General features: G+C 42.8%; 1 long non-coding RNA gene across 2 annotated transcripts; it reads right to left on the bottom strand.

Moving 5' to 3' along the window:
* Positions 1-1,234: 1,234 nt before the first annotated feature.
* LOC111822926 (uncharacterized) lies at positions 1,235-16,129 on the bottom strand. Of its 2 annotated transcripts, none has more exons than XR_002826006.1 (3): positions 15,978-16,129; positions 14,534-14,636; positions 1,235-1,372 (listed from the first exon to the last, which is right to left on the bottom strand). It is a non-coding gene; the product is annotated as an uncharacterized LOC111822926 (long non-coding RNA). The 2 variants fall into 2 exon arrangements; XR_002826005.1 differs by lacking the exon at positions 15,978-16,129 and adding an exon at positions 15,488-15,543.
* Positions 16,130-16,382: the final 253 nt, after the last annotated feature.

Genomic DNA, 16,382 nt, shown 5'->3' with positions numbered 1-16,382 from the left:
TGGGCTTTGGCGATGCCAGTGGCCAGGGAGAGCGATGTACGGAGACTAGAGGATAGGTGTCTTGGTTTCTTAGTGATTCTGTAACAGAAATACCACAAGTGATGGCTTTAACCAACAGGAGTTTATTTCCTCACAGTTTAGGAGGTTAGGAGTCCTAATGCAGGGCACCGGCTATAGAGGAAGACTCATCAGCTGGAGGCAAAAATCTTCATCTCAGCTTCTCTAGCCTCCGCTTTCTTCAGTTCCTTGGCGATCTCCTTTCTACCTGTCTTTCCCCCATTCATCTTTCCATCTCTGTGCCCAGTCTGCTCTTTTTATGTCTCAAAATTGTAGGTTTAAGACACATGTTACACCAATAGGGCCTCATTAACTTAACAAAGAAAAGCCCATTCCAGGATGGAATTCATCCATAGGTATAGGGGTTAGGATTCCAACACATATACTGGGGGACACAGTTCAACCTATAGCAGTAAGAACCACAGGCTTGCAGGAGGGTTGGATGTGGAGAGTGAAGGAGGGAACAAACTGATGTCTCCAGTTTTGTGGCTTAAGGGATGGGGTGGACCCCAAATCCAAACCCATTGCTGTCGTTCTGACTCAGTGACCATATAGGGCAGAGTGGAACTACCCTATAGAGTTTCCAAGGCTGTAATCTTTACGGAAGCCGACTGCCACATCTTTCTCCCACAGAGCAGCTAGTGGGTTTGAACCTTCGACCTTTCAGTTAGCAGCTGTTATGGATTGAATTGTGTCCCCCCAAAAAAATGTGTGTCCCTTGACTAGGCCATGATTCCCAGTATTGTGTGATTGTCCACCATTGTGTCATCTGATGTGATTTTCCTATGTGTTGTAAATCCTATCTCTCTGATGTTGATGAGATGGGATTAGCGGCAGTTATGCTAACGAGGCAGGACTCAATCTACAAGATTAGGTTTTGGCGCCCTGAATTCGGACTTCAAGTCTCCTAGACTGTGAGAGAATAGATTTCTCTTTGTTAAAGCCATCCACTTGTGGTATTTCTGTTACAGCAGTGCTAGATGACTAAGACAGCAGCCGAGTGCTTCACTGCTGCACCATCAGGGCTCTTCTGGGTGGAGGGTGGTGCTTTACTGACAGAGGCAGTGATGGAGGAGCAGCAGGTTAGAGGGAAGGAAGGTGATTTTCGGTCATTTGAGATTAGTATTGAGCACTCGTTGTCTCAGAAGGTAGAATATCATAGGTCTGTATCTACCTTTCTAGCTGCAGTCTCATGCCAAAGTTTCCTTGATTCTATTTGCCTCATTCACACCGGCCTTGCTTCAGTTCCCTAAATGCTTCAGACTTCGTCCTTTGCATATGCTGTTTCCTCCTCTTGGGGCTGATAAATCCTGTTCTGACATGGAAATATGTCTTCTCAGAACAGCACAAACATCTCCCAGAAGGATGCCTCCCTGACTTCCTGCCTAGGTCAAACCCCGCTGCCCAATTATATGTTCTCATAGCACCATATACCATTCATCCATGGCCCTTCCTTTAGTTACAGTTATACTTAGTATTGGATTATTGGATTCATCTATGCCTCTTTCCCACTAGACTTTGAGTTGTTTGAGAGTAGAGACTGTGTCTTGTTCACCATTGAATCTCTAAGTGCCACATGCAAACTTTTTTTTTTATTTGAGATATAATTCACACACTATAAAATTCACCTTTTTGAAGTGTACAATTCAGTGGTTTTTAGTATATTCACAAAGTTGTACAACCATCCTGGTAAACCAGTTGCAGTCAAGTCTTTTCCAACTCATAGCGACCCCATGTGTGTCAGAGTGGAACTGTGTTTCATAGGTTTTGGTTTTTTGGAAACAGATCACCAGGCCTTTTTCACAAGGCACCTCTGAGTGGAATGGAACCTCCAACCTTTCGGTTAGAAGCCTAGTACTTAACTGTTCGCACCACCCAGAGACGTGCAGCCATCACCACTATCTAACTGTAGGACATTTTCATCACCCCAAGAAGAAATCTCATACCCGTTTGCAGTCACTACTCAGCCCTGAGCAACCACTACTCTACTTTTTGTCTGAATAGATTTGCCTGTTATGGACATTTAATATAAATGCAGTCATATAGTATGTGATCTTTTATGCCTGGCTTCTTTCATTTAGCATAATGTTTTCAAGATTCTTCCAGAATAAGTACTTCATTTCTTGTTATGGCTGAATAATATTCTACTCTATAGACATACCACATTTTGCTTATCCAGCTGATGGACAATTGGGTGGTTTGGATTTTTCAGCTATTATAAATAATGTTGCAATGAACATTTGTAAATTTTTGCATGGACAGATGTTTTCAGTTCTTTCAGGTATATATTTAGGAGTGGAATTTCTAGGTCATATGGTTACTCTCTGTTTAACGTTTGAGAAACCGCCAGACCATTTTTCCAAAGTGGCTGCACAATTTTATTTACATTTCCCATGTAAGGGCTTTTAACAGCTATTTGTCAGGGTGAATAAATAATTTCCTACACTATGAATGGGTACTATTATTTCCAATTTCCAGCACTTTACAGACAAGGAGAGTGAGGCCCGGGAGGTTAAGTGACTTGGCCAAAATCCCACAACTGATCAGCTGCAGAGCCAGGATTTGGTCCCGGGCTGTCTGACTCCAGAACCAGGGCTCTTGACCACTAAGCTGAGAAGCAAAGACTCTAGCTAGGAGCCCACCTGAGATCCAATGTGATGGGTAGTGTCTGGGGAACAGCACAACATTTCATTGTATTCTCAAAGGGCCCTGGTGGCACAATGGTTAAGTGCTCAGCTACTAACCAAAAGGTTGGCGGTTCAAACCCACCAGCAGCTCCATGAGAGAAAAGACCTGGTGATCTGCTCCCATAAAGATTACAGCCTAGGAAACCCTATAGGGCAGTTCTCCTCTGCCCTATAGGGTCACTGTGAGTTGAAATTGACTCCATGGCACACAACAACTCAAAGGGATCTGTGATCCTCTAGGGTTAGAACCCCTGATATAGGGCCCTCTGTGCTGAGCTAAGCAGTTTGACCTTGATCTGGAAGTTTTTGGAGCCAGCAATGCATTTTAAGAACAGAGTCCAGGAAGAGATTGCTTCTAGGAGTGGGGAAGGAGGTTGATAAGTCCTGTTGACTCTGACATGGAAATGTGTCTCAGATGTCTCCCCTTCTTCAATTTTTTTCTTTCGCTGCATTTTTTTTTTTCATATGAACTTTTACAGTGGCCTCCTAACTGCTTTACCTACCTATGGTGTCTTGCCTTTCCATTCATTAAACACACAAACCTAATGATAGCTTTCTCCTTCATTAAAAACAAACAAAACCAAAACAAAACAAGAAAACAAACTCCAGGAGTTCCTCATCAATTACCTCACAACACTGGAAGTCCCTGACCTAGCAGAGGTCATTCCGAACTGACCTCGGCTTATATTTTCCAGCTCCATTTCCCACCACTCCCTGTCATTTATTCAACAAATGTTTACTGCGGGCTGGTGACATGTCAGGGACTGTAGTAGGTAGCAGGCATATGAATCACCTACAGCATAGTTCCTGCTTCTAAGAAATTTCCATCTCATAGGGAGGGCCAGGCAATGAAAGTGATGCTTCTAGATCAGCATGAGGTGAGGACTTTGATAGAGGTAAACACAGCATTTTAGGGGAGTACAGGAGCAGGGCCTAGGAGATCAGAGCTAGCTTCCAGAAAGAGGTGAAGCTTGAGCTGAGTTGTGAAGGAGGAGTATGTTGGAGAAGAAGAAAGGAACCTGTCACTCCCACAGGAAGGACTAGCAGGTGCGCAGGCACGGAGATATGAAAGCAACCAGCTCCATGCTTCACTCCACAGGTGCTTACTGCCTGCCTCAGAGTTGCAGGTGCTGTTCTAGGTGCTGGTACAGCAACGAGCCCAACAGGCGAGGCCCTTGTCCTCCTGGAGCTGACAGTCCATGAGGAGAAAACACAGGCATGTGGGTTGGAGATGAGGAAGGGCAGGTGTGCCGGCCACAGGTGTCCGTGGACCACTAAAGCTCATAGAGGGGGTTCCATGGAGCCCCTGACATTGAATATAAACATGGCAGTGTTTTTATGTCCACACATGCATTTTCAGGTAAGTAACTTTATAAGCCACCACACGTCTGTCAGTTTGTTGTACTGTGGTGGCTTGTGTGTTGCTGTGATGCTGGAAGCTACGCCACTGGTATTTCAAATACCAGCAGGGTCACCCATGATGGACAGGTTTCAACAGAGCTTCCAGACTAAGAGAGACTAGGAAGAAGGACCTGGTGGTCTACTGAAAAAAATGGCCAGTGAAAACCTTATGAATAGCAGCAGTACATTGTCTGATATAGTGCTGAAAGATGAGCCCCTCAGGTTGGAAGGCACTCAAAATATGACTAGGGAAGGGCTGCCTCCTCAAAGTACAGTCGACCTTAATGACATGGATGGAGTCAGGCTTTCAGGACCTTCATTTGCTGATGTGGCACAACTCAAAATGAGATAACAGCTGCAAACATTCATTAACAATCAGAATGTGGAACATATGAAGTATGAATCTAGGAAAACTGGAAGTCATCAAAAATGAAATGGAATGCTTGAAGATCGATATCCTAGGCATTAGTGAGCTGAAATGGACTGGTATTGGCCATTTTGAATTGGACAATCATATGGTCTACTGTGTTGGGAATGACAAATTGAAGAGCAATGGCATCACATTAATCATCAAAAAACATTTCAAGATCTATCCTGATGTACAGCACTGTCAGTGATAGGATAATATCTACATGCCTACAAGGAAGACCAGTTAATACAACTATTATTCAAATTTACACACCAACCAATAAGGCCAAAGATGAAGAAATTGAAGATTTTTACCAACTTCTGCAATCTGAAATTGATAGAACATGCAATCAGGATGCATTGATAATTACTGTTGATTGAAATGTGAAAGTTGGAAACGAAGGAGCAGTAGTTGGAAAATATGGCTTTGGTGATAGAAACAATGCTGGAGATTGCATGATAGAATTTTGCAAGACCAACAATTTCTTCATTGCAAATACCTTTTTGCAACAACATAAAAACAGTGACTATGCACATGGACCTCCCAAGATGGAAAACATAGGAATCAAATCGACTACATCTGTGGAAAGAAATGATGGAAAAGCTCAGTATCATCAGTCAGAACAAGGCCAGGGGCCGACTGCAGAACAGACTATCAACTGATCATATGCTAGTGCAAGTTGAAACTGAAGAAAATTAGGACAAGTCCATGAGAGCCAAAATATGACCTTGAATGTATTCTACCTGAATTTGGAGATGATCTCAAGAATAGATTTGATACATTGAACACTAATGACCAAAGACCAGACGAGTTGTGGGATGACATCAAGGACATCATATATGAAGAAAGCAAAAGGTCATTAAAAAGAAAGAAAAGACCAAAATGGATGTCAGAAGAGACTCTGAAAGTTGCTCTTGAACGTAGAGTAGCTAAAGTGAATGGAAGAAATGATGAAGTAAAAGAGCTGAAGTGAAGATTTCAAACTGTGGCTGGAGAAGACAAAGTAAAGTTAGAAAACCAAAAGGGAAGAATATGCTTGGCATGTCTCAAGCTGAAAGAACTGAAGAAAAAATTCAAGACTTGAGTTGCAATTTGAAAAGATTCTATGGGCAAAAATTCTCCACCTGTCTGTCAGTTCGTCATACTGTGGGGGCTTACATTTTGTTGTGATGCTGGAAGCTATGCCACCAGTATTCAAACACCAGCAGGGTCACCCATGGCGGACATATTTCAATAGAGCTTCCAGACTAAGACAGACTAGGAAGAAACACCTGGCAGCTTACTTCTTAGAAAATCTAGCCAGTGAAAACCGTATGAATACAGTGGAACATTGTCTGATATAGTGCTGGAAGATGAGCCCCTCAAGTTGGAAGGCACTCAAAATACGACTGGAAGGAGTTGCCTCCTCAAAGTAGAGTTGACCTTAATGACACGGATGGAATCTAGCTTTCAGGACCTTCATTTGCTGATGTGGCATGACTCAAAATGAGAAGAAACAGCTGCAAACATCCATTAATATTAGCAATGTGGAATGTACGAATATGAATCTAGGAAAATTGGAAGTCATCAAAAATGAAATGGAATGCCTGAAGATCGATATCCTAGGTATTAGTGAGCTGAAATGGACTGGTATTGGCCATTATGAATCAGACAATCATATGGTCTACTATGTCAACAGTGACAAATTGAAGAGGAATGGCATTGCATTCATCATCAAAAAGAACATTTCAAGATCTATCCTGAAGTACAATGCTGTCAAACCAAAAAAACAAAAACCCATTGCTGTTGAGTCAATTCCAACTCATAGTGATCCTATAGGACAGAGTAGAACTGCCCCCATAGGATTTCAAAGGAGCAGCAGTTAATATGACTATTATTCAAATTTATGCACCAACCACTAAGGCCAAAGATGAAGAAATTGAAGACTTTACCAACTTCTGCAATCTGAAATTGATCGAACATGCAATCAGGATGCATTGATAATTACTGTTGATTGGAATGTGAAAGTTGGAAACAAAGAAGGAGCGGTAGTTGGAAAATATGGCTTTGGTGATAGAAACAATGCTGGAGATTGCATGATAGAATTTGCAAGACCAATGACTTTTTCATTGCAAATATCTTTTTTTAACAACATAAACAGTGACTATACACGTGGACATCACCAGATGGAAAACACAGGAATCAAATCGACTACATCTGTAGAAAGAGACGATGGAAGAGCTCAATATCATCAGTCAGAACAAGGCCAGGGGCCGACTGCGGAACAGACCATCAATTGCTCATATGCAAGTTCAAGTTGAAACTGAATAAAATTAGGACAAGTCCACAAGAGCCAAACCATGACCTTGAGTAGATCCCATCTGAATTTAGATATCATCTCAAGAACAGATTTGATGAGTTGAACACTAATGACCGAAAACCAGACAAGTAGTAGATAACATCAAGGACGTCATACCTGAAGAAAGCAAGAGGTCATTAAAAAGAAAGAAAGGAAAGAAAGAAGAGACCAAAATAGATGCCAGAAGAGACTCTGAAACTTACTCTTGAACATAGAGTAGCTGAAGCGAAAGGAAGAAATGATGAAGTGAAAGAGCTGAACAGATTTCAAAGGGCGGCTCGAGAAGACAAAGTAAAGTATTATAATGACATGTGCAAAAACCTGGAGTTAGAAAACCAAAAGGGAAGAACATGCTGTTCATTTCTCAAGCTGAAAGAAGTGAAGAAAAAATTCAAGCCTCGATTTGCAATATTGAAGGATTCTATGGGCAAAATACTGAATGTCTGAGGAAGCATCAAAAGAAGATAGAAGGAATAAACAGAGTCACTGTACCAAAAAGAATTGGTCGACATTTAATCATTGCAAGAGGTAGCATATGATCAACAACTGATGGTACTGAAGGAAGAAGTCCAAGCTGCCCTGAAGGCACTGGCGAGAAACAAGGCTCCAGGAATTGATGGAATATCAACTGAGATGTTTCAGCAAACAGATGCAGCGCTGGAAGTGCCAACTCATCTATGCCAAGAAGTTTGGAGGACAGCTACCTGGCCAACTGACTGGAAGAGATCCATATTTATGCCTACACTCAAGAAAGGTGATCCCACAGAATGCGGAAGTTAACAAGCAACGTCATTAATATCACATGCAGGTAAAACTGTGCTGAAGATCATTCAAAAGCGGCTGCAGCAGTACATTGACAGGGAACTGCCAGAAATTTAAGATGGATTCAGAAGAGGACATGGAACAAGGGATATCATTGCTGACATCAGATGGATCCTGGCTGAAAGCAGAGAATCCCAGAAACATGTTTACCTGTGTTTTATTGATTATGCAAAGGCATTTGACTATGTGGATCATAACAAGTTATGGATAACTTTGCAAAGAATGGGAATTCCAGAACACTTAATTGTGCTCATGAGGAACCAGTACATTGATCAAGAGGCAGTTGTTTGAACAGAACAAGGGGATACTTCGTGGTTTAAAATCAGGAAAGGTGTGTGTCAAGGTTGTATCCTTTCACCATACTTATTCAGTCTGTATGCTGAGCACATAAGCTGAGAAGCTGGACTATACAAAGAAGAACGGGGCATCAGGATTGGAGGAAGAACTCATTAACAACCTGTGATATGCAGATAACACAACCTTGCTTGCTGAAAGTGAAGAGGACTTGTAGCACTTAATGATGAAGATCAAAGACCACAGCCTTCAGTATGGATTATAGCTCAACATAAAGAAAACAAAAATCCTCACAACTGCAACATCATGATAAACAGAGAAAAGATTGAAGTTATCAAGGATTTCATTTTACTTGGATCGACAATCAATACCCATGGAAGCAGCAGTCAGGAAATTAAACGACGCATTGCATTGGGCAAATCTGCTGCAAAAGACCTCTTTAAAGTGTTAAAAAGCAGAGGTGTCACTTTAAAGACTAAGGTGCGCCTGACCCAAGCCATGGTGTTTTCAATCACCTCATATGCATGTGATAGCTGGACAGTGAATAAGGAAGACCTAAGAAGAACTGATGCCTTTGAATTTGGTGTTGGCGAAGAATGTTGAATATACCACGGACTGCGAGAAGAATGAACAAATCTCTCTTGGAAGAAGGACAGCCTGAATGCTCCTTAGAACTGAGGATGGCGAGACTTTGTCTCATATACTTTGGACATGTTATCAGGGAGGGATCAGTCCCTGGAGAAGGACATCATGCTTGGTAAAGTAGAAGGTCAGCGAAAAAAAGAAAGACCCTCAACAAGATGGATTGACACAGTGGCTGCAACAGTGGGCTCAAGCATAACATCATGAGGTTGGTGAAGGACCAGGCAGTGTTTCGTTCTGTTGTACACAGGGTCGCTATGAGTGGAACCAACTCGCTGGCACCTAACAACAACAACTGGCAAAATATTGAATGATGCAGGAAGCATCAAAAGAAGATGGAAGGAATATGCAGAACCACTGTACCAGAAAGAATTGGTTGACGTTCTACCATTTCAGGAGGTAGCATATGATCAAGAACCGATGGTACTGAAGGAAGAAGTCCAAGCTACACTGAATGCATTGGTGAAAAACAAGGCTCCAGGAATTGATGGAATACCAACTGAGATATTTCAGCAAACTCATGCAGCACTCAGCAAACTCACTCCGCTATGCCAAGAAATTTGGAAGACAGTTACCTGGCCAACTGACTGGAAGAGATCCGTTTTTGTGCCCATTCCAAAGAAAGGTGACCCAATCAGAAGAGGAAATTATTGAACAATATCATTAATATCACATATAAATATAATTTTGCTGAAGATAATTTAAGAACTGTTGCAGCAGTATACTGACAGGGGACTGCCAGAAATTTAAGTCAGATTCAGAAGAGGACGTGGAACAAGGTATATCATTGCTGATGTCAGATGGATCCTGGCTGAAAGCAGAGAATACCAGAAAGATGTTTACCTGAGCTTTATTGACCATACAAAGGCATTTGACTGTGTGGACCATTACAAATTATGGATAACACTGCAAAGACTGGGAATTCCAGAACACTTAATTGTGCTCATGAAGAACTTGTACACATATCAAGAGGCAGTCTTTCAGACAGAACAAGGGAATAGTGCATAGTTTAAAATCAGGAAAGGTGTGTGTCAGGGTTGTATCCTTTCACCATACTTATTTAATACATATTCATACTTATTCTGTATGCTGAACAAATAATCAGGACGGTGGACTATATGAAGAAGAACGGGGTATCAGGATTGGAGGAAGACTCATTAACAACCTGTATTATGCAGATGACACAACCTTGCTTGCTGAAAGTGAAGAGGAGTTGAAGCACTTATTGATGAAGACCAAAGACCACAGCCTTCATTATGGATTACAACTCAACATAAAGTAAACAAAAATCCTCAAAACTGGACCAATAAGCAACATCACGATAAATGGAGAAAAGATTGAAGTTGTCAATGATTTAATTTTACTTGAATCCACAATTAACACCATGGAGGGGAGGCGGGGCCAAGATGGCAGAGTAGTCAGATGCTTCCGGTGGCCCCTCTTACAAAAAAGACCCGAAAAAACAAGTGAATCAAGTGAATCAATTATATATGACAATCTAGGAGCCCTGAACATCAAAGGCAAAGGTGAGGAACCGGACTGAGTGGCAGGGGGAGGGAGAGATGGTTCAGAAGCAGCAAGGAGTTGCCAGACCTGACCCGGTGAGTGCCTGAGCCCTTCAGGCCTGATCAGCTCATGGGTGAGCGGTGAGGCAGGCAAGGAGCAGTGCTCGGGAGGTGTGTTTTCCACACTGGCAGAGACCCAGTGGCAGACAGTCTACTCAGCCACCCAGAACCAGTGAGAAGCAACCCTCGTTCGCCAAAAGATAAGTACTTGCGTCCGGTTTACCACTTGGATCAAAAACACCCGCCTTAGGGAAAAAACTCTCTCCCATTTACCTCCCTGCTCCCTGCTCTGCACTGGGTCCTGGACAGGCTTCAGCAATTGCCGAGTCCCCTGGGCCAGAAGTAGGATCTGTCACACACCCTGAGCCATTCTCCTGGCCTTAGAGGGTGAACAAATTAACAAACGGGGGAAAAAATAAACTGCCAGCTCCCCTAAGCCAGGAACCCAGGGTGGGCACAGCAACTTTGCCTAGGCACAGGCATAAGGGATCCATGAACTTTGAGTGCCTTTCCCTCTGCGTAGACTTGTGTGGGCCCATTTCAACAGCGTAGGCCCTCATTACCGCAGTACAACAGGGTATATACCCTCAAATATGATGGGGAAATTAGGGCATTTCCAGATAAACAGAAGTTTAGGGAATTTTCAAACACCAAACCAAAATTACGAGAAATACTAAAGGGAGTCCTTCGGTTAGAAAATCAATAACATCAGATAACGACCCAAGACTAGAACAGAGGATAGACCAACCAGATATCAACCCAAATAGGGAAGTCACAAAAATAAATCAAAGCTAAAACAAAATAGGGAAACAGATGTCAATATGTAAAAGATGACAACATTAAAACAAAAAAGAGGGACTAAAAAATGCAGACATAAGATTTTTCATATGGGGAGGAAGTCAAGGTGATATAAAGAAATAAAAGACTGGTTTAAACTTAGAAAAACAGGGGTAAATATTAAGGTAACCATAAAGGAAACTAACAATCCTACAAGTCAAAATAAAAAACTAGAAAAATACAAAGACTCAGCAAACACAAAATCAACAATGAAAAAGATGAAAAAAAATACATAAAGAAAAATGGACTCAGCACAGAAAATTACATGGAACAAAGAAACTGTCAACAATACACAAAAAAAGACATCAAAATGACAGCACTAAACTCATACCTATCAATAATTATGCTGAATGTAAATGGACAAAATGCACCAATAAACAGAGAGTGGCAGACTGGATAAAAAACACGATCTGTCTATATTCTGCCTACAAGAGACACACCTTAGACTTAAAGACACAAACAAACAAAAACTCAAAGGATGGAAAAAAAAATATCAAGCAAACAACACTCAAAGGACAGCAGGAGTGGCAATATTAATCTCTGACAAAATAGACTTTAAAGTAAAATCCACCACAAAGGGTAAGGAAGGACACTATATAATGATTAAAGGGTCAATACGCCAGGAGGCCATAACTATAATAAATATTTATGCACCCAATGACAGGGCTCCAAAATACATAAAACAAACTCTAACAGCACTGAAAAGAGAGAGAGACAGCTCCACAATAGTAGTAGGAGACTTCAACACACCACTTTCAGTGAAGGATAGAACATCCAGAAAGAAGCTCAACAAAGACACGGAGATCTAAATGCTACAATCAACCAACTTGATCTCATAGACATATACCGAAGACTCCACCCAACAGCAGCCAAGGTATACTTTCTTTTCCAGTGCACATGGAACATTCACAATTAACACCATGGAAACAGCAGTCAAGAAATCAAACGATGTATTGGGTTGGGCAAATCTGCTGCAAAAGATGTCTTTAAAGGTTGAAAAGCAAAGATGTCACTTTGAGGACTAAGATGTACCTTATCCAAGGCATGATATTTTCAATCGCCTTGTATTCATGCGAAAGCTGGACAATAACGAAAACTGAAGAATGGTTGATGCATTTGAATTATGATGTTTGCAAGGAATAGTGTATATACCATGAACTGCAAGAAGAACAAACAGGTCTGTCTTGGAAGAAGTACAGATAGACTGCTCCTTGGAAGCAAGGATGGCGAGACTTTGTCTCACATACTTTGGACATGTTATCAGGAGGGATCAGTCCCTAGAGAAGGACATCACGCTTGGTAAGGTAGAGGGTCAGTGAAAGAGAGGAAGACCCTTGACGATATGGATTGACACAGTGACTGCAACAGTGGGCTCAAACATAGCAATGATTGTGAGGATGGCACAAGACTGGGCAATGTCTTGTTCTGTTGTACGTAGGGTCACTATGAGTGGGACTGACTAGATGGCACCTAGTGTTGCTGTAACGGAAATACCACAAGTGGATGGATTTAACGAACAGAATTTATTCTCTCACAGTCTAGGATGCTAGAAGTCTGAATTCAGGGTGCCAGCTCTCAGCAAATGCTTTCTCTTTCTGTAGGTTCTGGGGGAAGGTGCTCGTCAGCAATCTTCCACTGGTCTAGAAGCTTCTCAGTGCAGGGATCCCCTGTCCAAGGGACACACTCTGCTCCTGGTGCTGCTTTCTTGGTGGCATGAGATCCCTCTTGATACTTGCCCAAAGCATGTGAGTCAGACAGTGTCCTGTTGTGATCCATAGGGTTCTCGTTGGCTAATTTTTGGAAGTAGATTGCCAGATCTTTCTTCCTAGTCTGTCTTAATCTGGAAGGTCCACTGAAAGCCGTTCACCGTGGGTAGCCCTGCTGGTGTTAGAATAGTGGTGGTATAGCTTCCAGAATTATAACACCATACAAGCCACCACAGTATGATAAACTGATAAATGGGTGGTGGTCTCATGATGAATACTGAAAATGTAACGGTCATAATATTCACTCATCCTTTCATCTACTCAAAACATGGAGAACTTACTCTGTTGGGAAAACATGGCAGGTCCTAAAATGCAGAGCTGAGACATGTTCTTAAAGTTAAGTTCCAGGTCAGCAGAGGGGATGCTTGTGAGTATCCGCGTGTTTCATCTTAACTGGACAAATCCTTTGAATTATTCTGAATTTTGACTTGGCACAATGATCTAAGGGTATTATTTTATCAATCAATATCTCTATGATACTGAATATAATCCAATATCTCTCTTTTCCATGTTCCTGGCTCCACCACCTCATCCAGTTAATGAAAAAATGTTTTCTTTCCTACACACCATGTTCAATGTTTTGACTTTTAACTTTAAGGGGACATTAAACTCGTTAGTGGTAGGAACTCTGTCTATAGTATTTGTCTTAGGGTGGGTTCTCTAGAGAAGCAAAACCAGTGAAGCGTCTATATATACATATCTATATATATACAGAGAGAGAGAGATTTATATCAAGGAACTGGCTCATGTGGCTGTAGAGGCTGGAAAGTCACAAGTCTGTGGGTCAGGGTGGAGGCTTCTCCTGACTCAGGCAGCTTCAGGGGCTGGCGAACCCAGGATTGGCAGGTCAGCTGCTAGCTCAAGTCCCAAGAACCGGAGGTCAGATGAACAGGACCAGCTGCAGGATCCAGAGTGAGCAAAAGCCTGTGAGCCTTATCAGAAAGTCCATCTATATTGGATGCAGGCTATACCCCCAAGGAAACTCCCTTTCAACTGATTGGCTACTCACAGGAGATCCCATCATGGAGGTGATCACATTACATCAGATCTCATCATGGAGGTGATCACATCATAATACGACTGCCAAACTACATCATAACTGCCAAACCACTGAGAATCATGGCCCAGCCAAGTTGACACACAATCTTAATGATCACAGCACCTAACAACAAGAATAGCTTCATAAGGGAGTCTCTGGGGTTAATGAGCTTAACTACTCACTGAAAGGTTGGCAGTTCAAACCTACCCAGAGATGCCTCAGAAGAAAGTCCTAGTGATCTGCTTCAGAAAGGTCACAGCCTTAAAAACCCGATGGGATGCAGTTCTACTCTGACACAAATGGGATCGCCGTGAGTCAGAATCAACTCATTGGCAACAAATTTGTTTTTTTTTGGTTTAGCTTCATAAGGGAGTCCCTGGGTGGTGCAAAGGGTTAATGCACTGGACTACTGACTGAAAGGTTAGAGCCTCGAGTCCATGCGGAGGCACCTTGGCAGAAAGGCCTGATGATTTACTTCTGAAAATCAGCCACTGAAAGCTCTGTGGAGCATAGTTCTACTCGACACACGTGAGGTTGCCATGAGTTGGAGTTGACTGGATGGCAACTGGTTTGGTTTAGCTTCACAACATTTCATTGCATTCCCAAAGGGATCCACGATCCTCTAGGGTTAGAACGCCTGCTCTAAGGCCCTTTGTGCTGAGCTAAGCAGTTTTACCTTGATCTGGGAGTTCTGGAAGTCAGCAATGCACCAGAGCCTGACACCCTGTGCTCCCGCCAGAGAGAACTTTTCATGCCTTTGTTCATGCCGTTCCCCTTGCCTGGAGGAATGGAAAGAGTTAGACTTAAAAGCTAGATAGACCCAACTTTGCTTCCTGCCTCCACCCACTGTTTTCTAGCTGCAAGCCGCCAGCATTCTCCCTCTGTGAAAAGTTGTGAGGTTTAAATGAGACCATGATGTTTCTGAGGATTTAAAGAAACATTTTTTTGGGAAATTGCCCAGCATATAGTAGCTACTCAGCAAATATTAGTTCCTCTCTTGGCTCAGCTGGTCAGGGCTCCCCTCTTCTCTGAGGCTTTCTTGGAGCTTCCTGGGTGGTTGCTCGCACTCCCCCAGAGCTTTGTGGGTATCACTGGTTCTCTTAGTCATCTAGTGCTGCTATAAAGGAAATACCACGAGTGGATGGCTTTAACAAGGAGAAATTTATTTCTTCACAGCAAAGTAGGCTAAAAGTCCAAATTCAGGGCGTCAGCTCCAGGAAAAGCCTTTCTCTGTCAGCCTTCTCATCAATGTTCCCCCGGACTAGGAACTTCTTCGCGCGAGGACCTTGGGTCCAAAGGACGCGCTCTGCTCCTGGCACTGCTTTCTTGGTGGTGTGAGGTCCCCCTGTCTCTCTGCTCACTTCTCTCTTTTATATCTCAGGAGATTGCCTCAGGACACAATCCAATCTTGTAGACTGAGTCTGGCCTTACTAACACAACTGCCACCCATCCTCCCTTATTAACATGATAGAGGCAGGATTTACAACATACAGGAAAATCACACAATACCAGGAATCATGGCCCAGCCAAACAGATACGCACATTTTTTGGGGGACATAACTCAATCCATGACATTCCACCCTTTGGCCCCCAAAAAATCACATCCTTGCAACATGGAAAACATATTCACCCCATCATATTACAGCCAAAGTCTTAACTCTAAGTCCAAAATCCAAAAATTCCTCTTCATCTGTGAAATCTAGAATACAAGTTATTTGTTCCCAAAGATACAATGGCAGAACAGGCACAAGCTAGACATTTCCGTTACAAATGGGAGAAACTGGAGGGAAAGAAGAGATAACAGTCACCAAGTAAGTCAGCAGAACACATTACATTAGCCCTCAAGGCTTTGAAAATAAATCTTTGTTCTCTGAGACAATTTACACAGTGGCCCTGCCCTCCAGACTCTAGGAATTGACCACACTCTCCAGATTCTGAGTGGAGGCCCCCCCTGCCCCCGCCCTGGGCTTCAGCTCCACCTTCCAGGCCCAGTGGGAGGGCAACTCTGCTCCCTTGGATGCAGGCACACGATTCTCCTAGTCCATCAGAGACAACTCCACCCTTAGAAACACCAGAGGCCATGGCTCCACCCTTTGAAATCTCTGAGTTCAAGGCCATACCTTTTGAGACTGAGGCAGCTCGGCTCTCTCACTTAGTGGTTCGGCTCCACCGCCATCTCGCTGTGGTCTCCTGGTTCTGCTGCTGTTGGTTCTCTGCCACTGCCGCTCCTCTATCCGTTCACATTTTCAAAACTGCTTCCACATTTTAGGTCTCTGTTAGAGCAGCACCCCACTCTCTTGGTACCAAATTCTGTCTTAGTCATCTAGTGCTGCTCTAACAGAAATACAACAAGTGGATGGCTTTAACAAAGAGAAATTTATTTCTTCACAGTGAAGTAGGCTAAAAGTCCAAATTCAGGGTGTCAGCTCCAGGGAAAGCCTTTCTCTCTCTGTCGGCCTTCTCATCAGTGTTCCCCCGGACTAGGAACTTCTTTGCGCGAGGACCTTGGGTCCAAAGGACGCGCT

The sequence above is a fragment of the Trichechus manatus genome, unplaced genomic scaffold (assembly GCF_000243295.1).
Source record: "Trichechus manatus latirostris isolate Lorelei unplaced genomic scaffold, TriManLat1.0 scaffold00236, whole genome shotgun sequence".
Classification (NCBI taxonomy): Eukaryota; Metazoa; Chordata; class Mammalia; order Sirenia; family Trichechidae; genus Trichechus; species Trichechus manatus.
The sequence above is the reverse complement of the archived record's forward strand: the minus strand, read 5'-3'. Positions and strand labels throughout refer to the sequence as shown.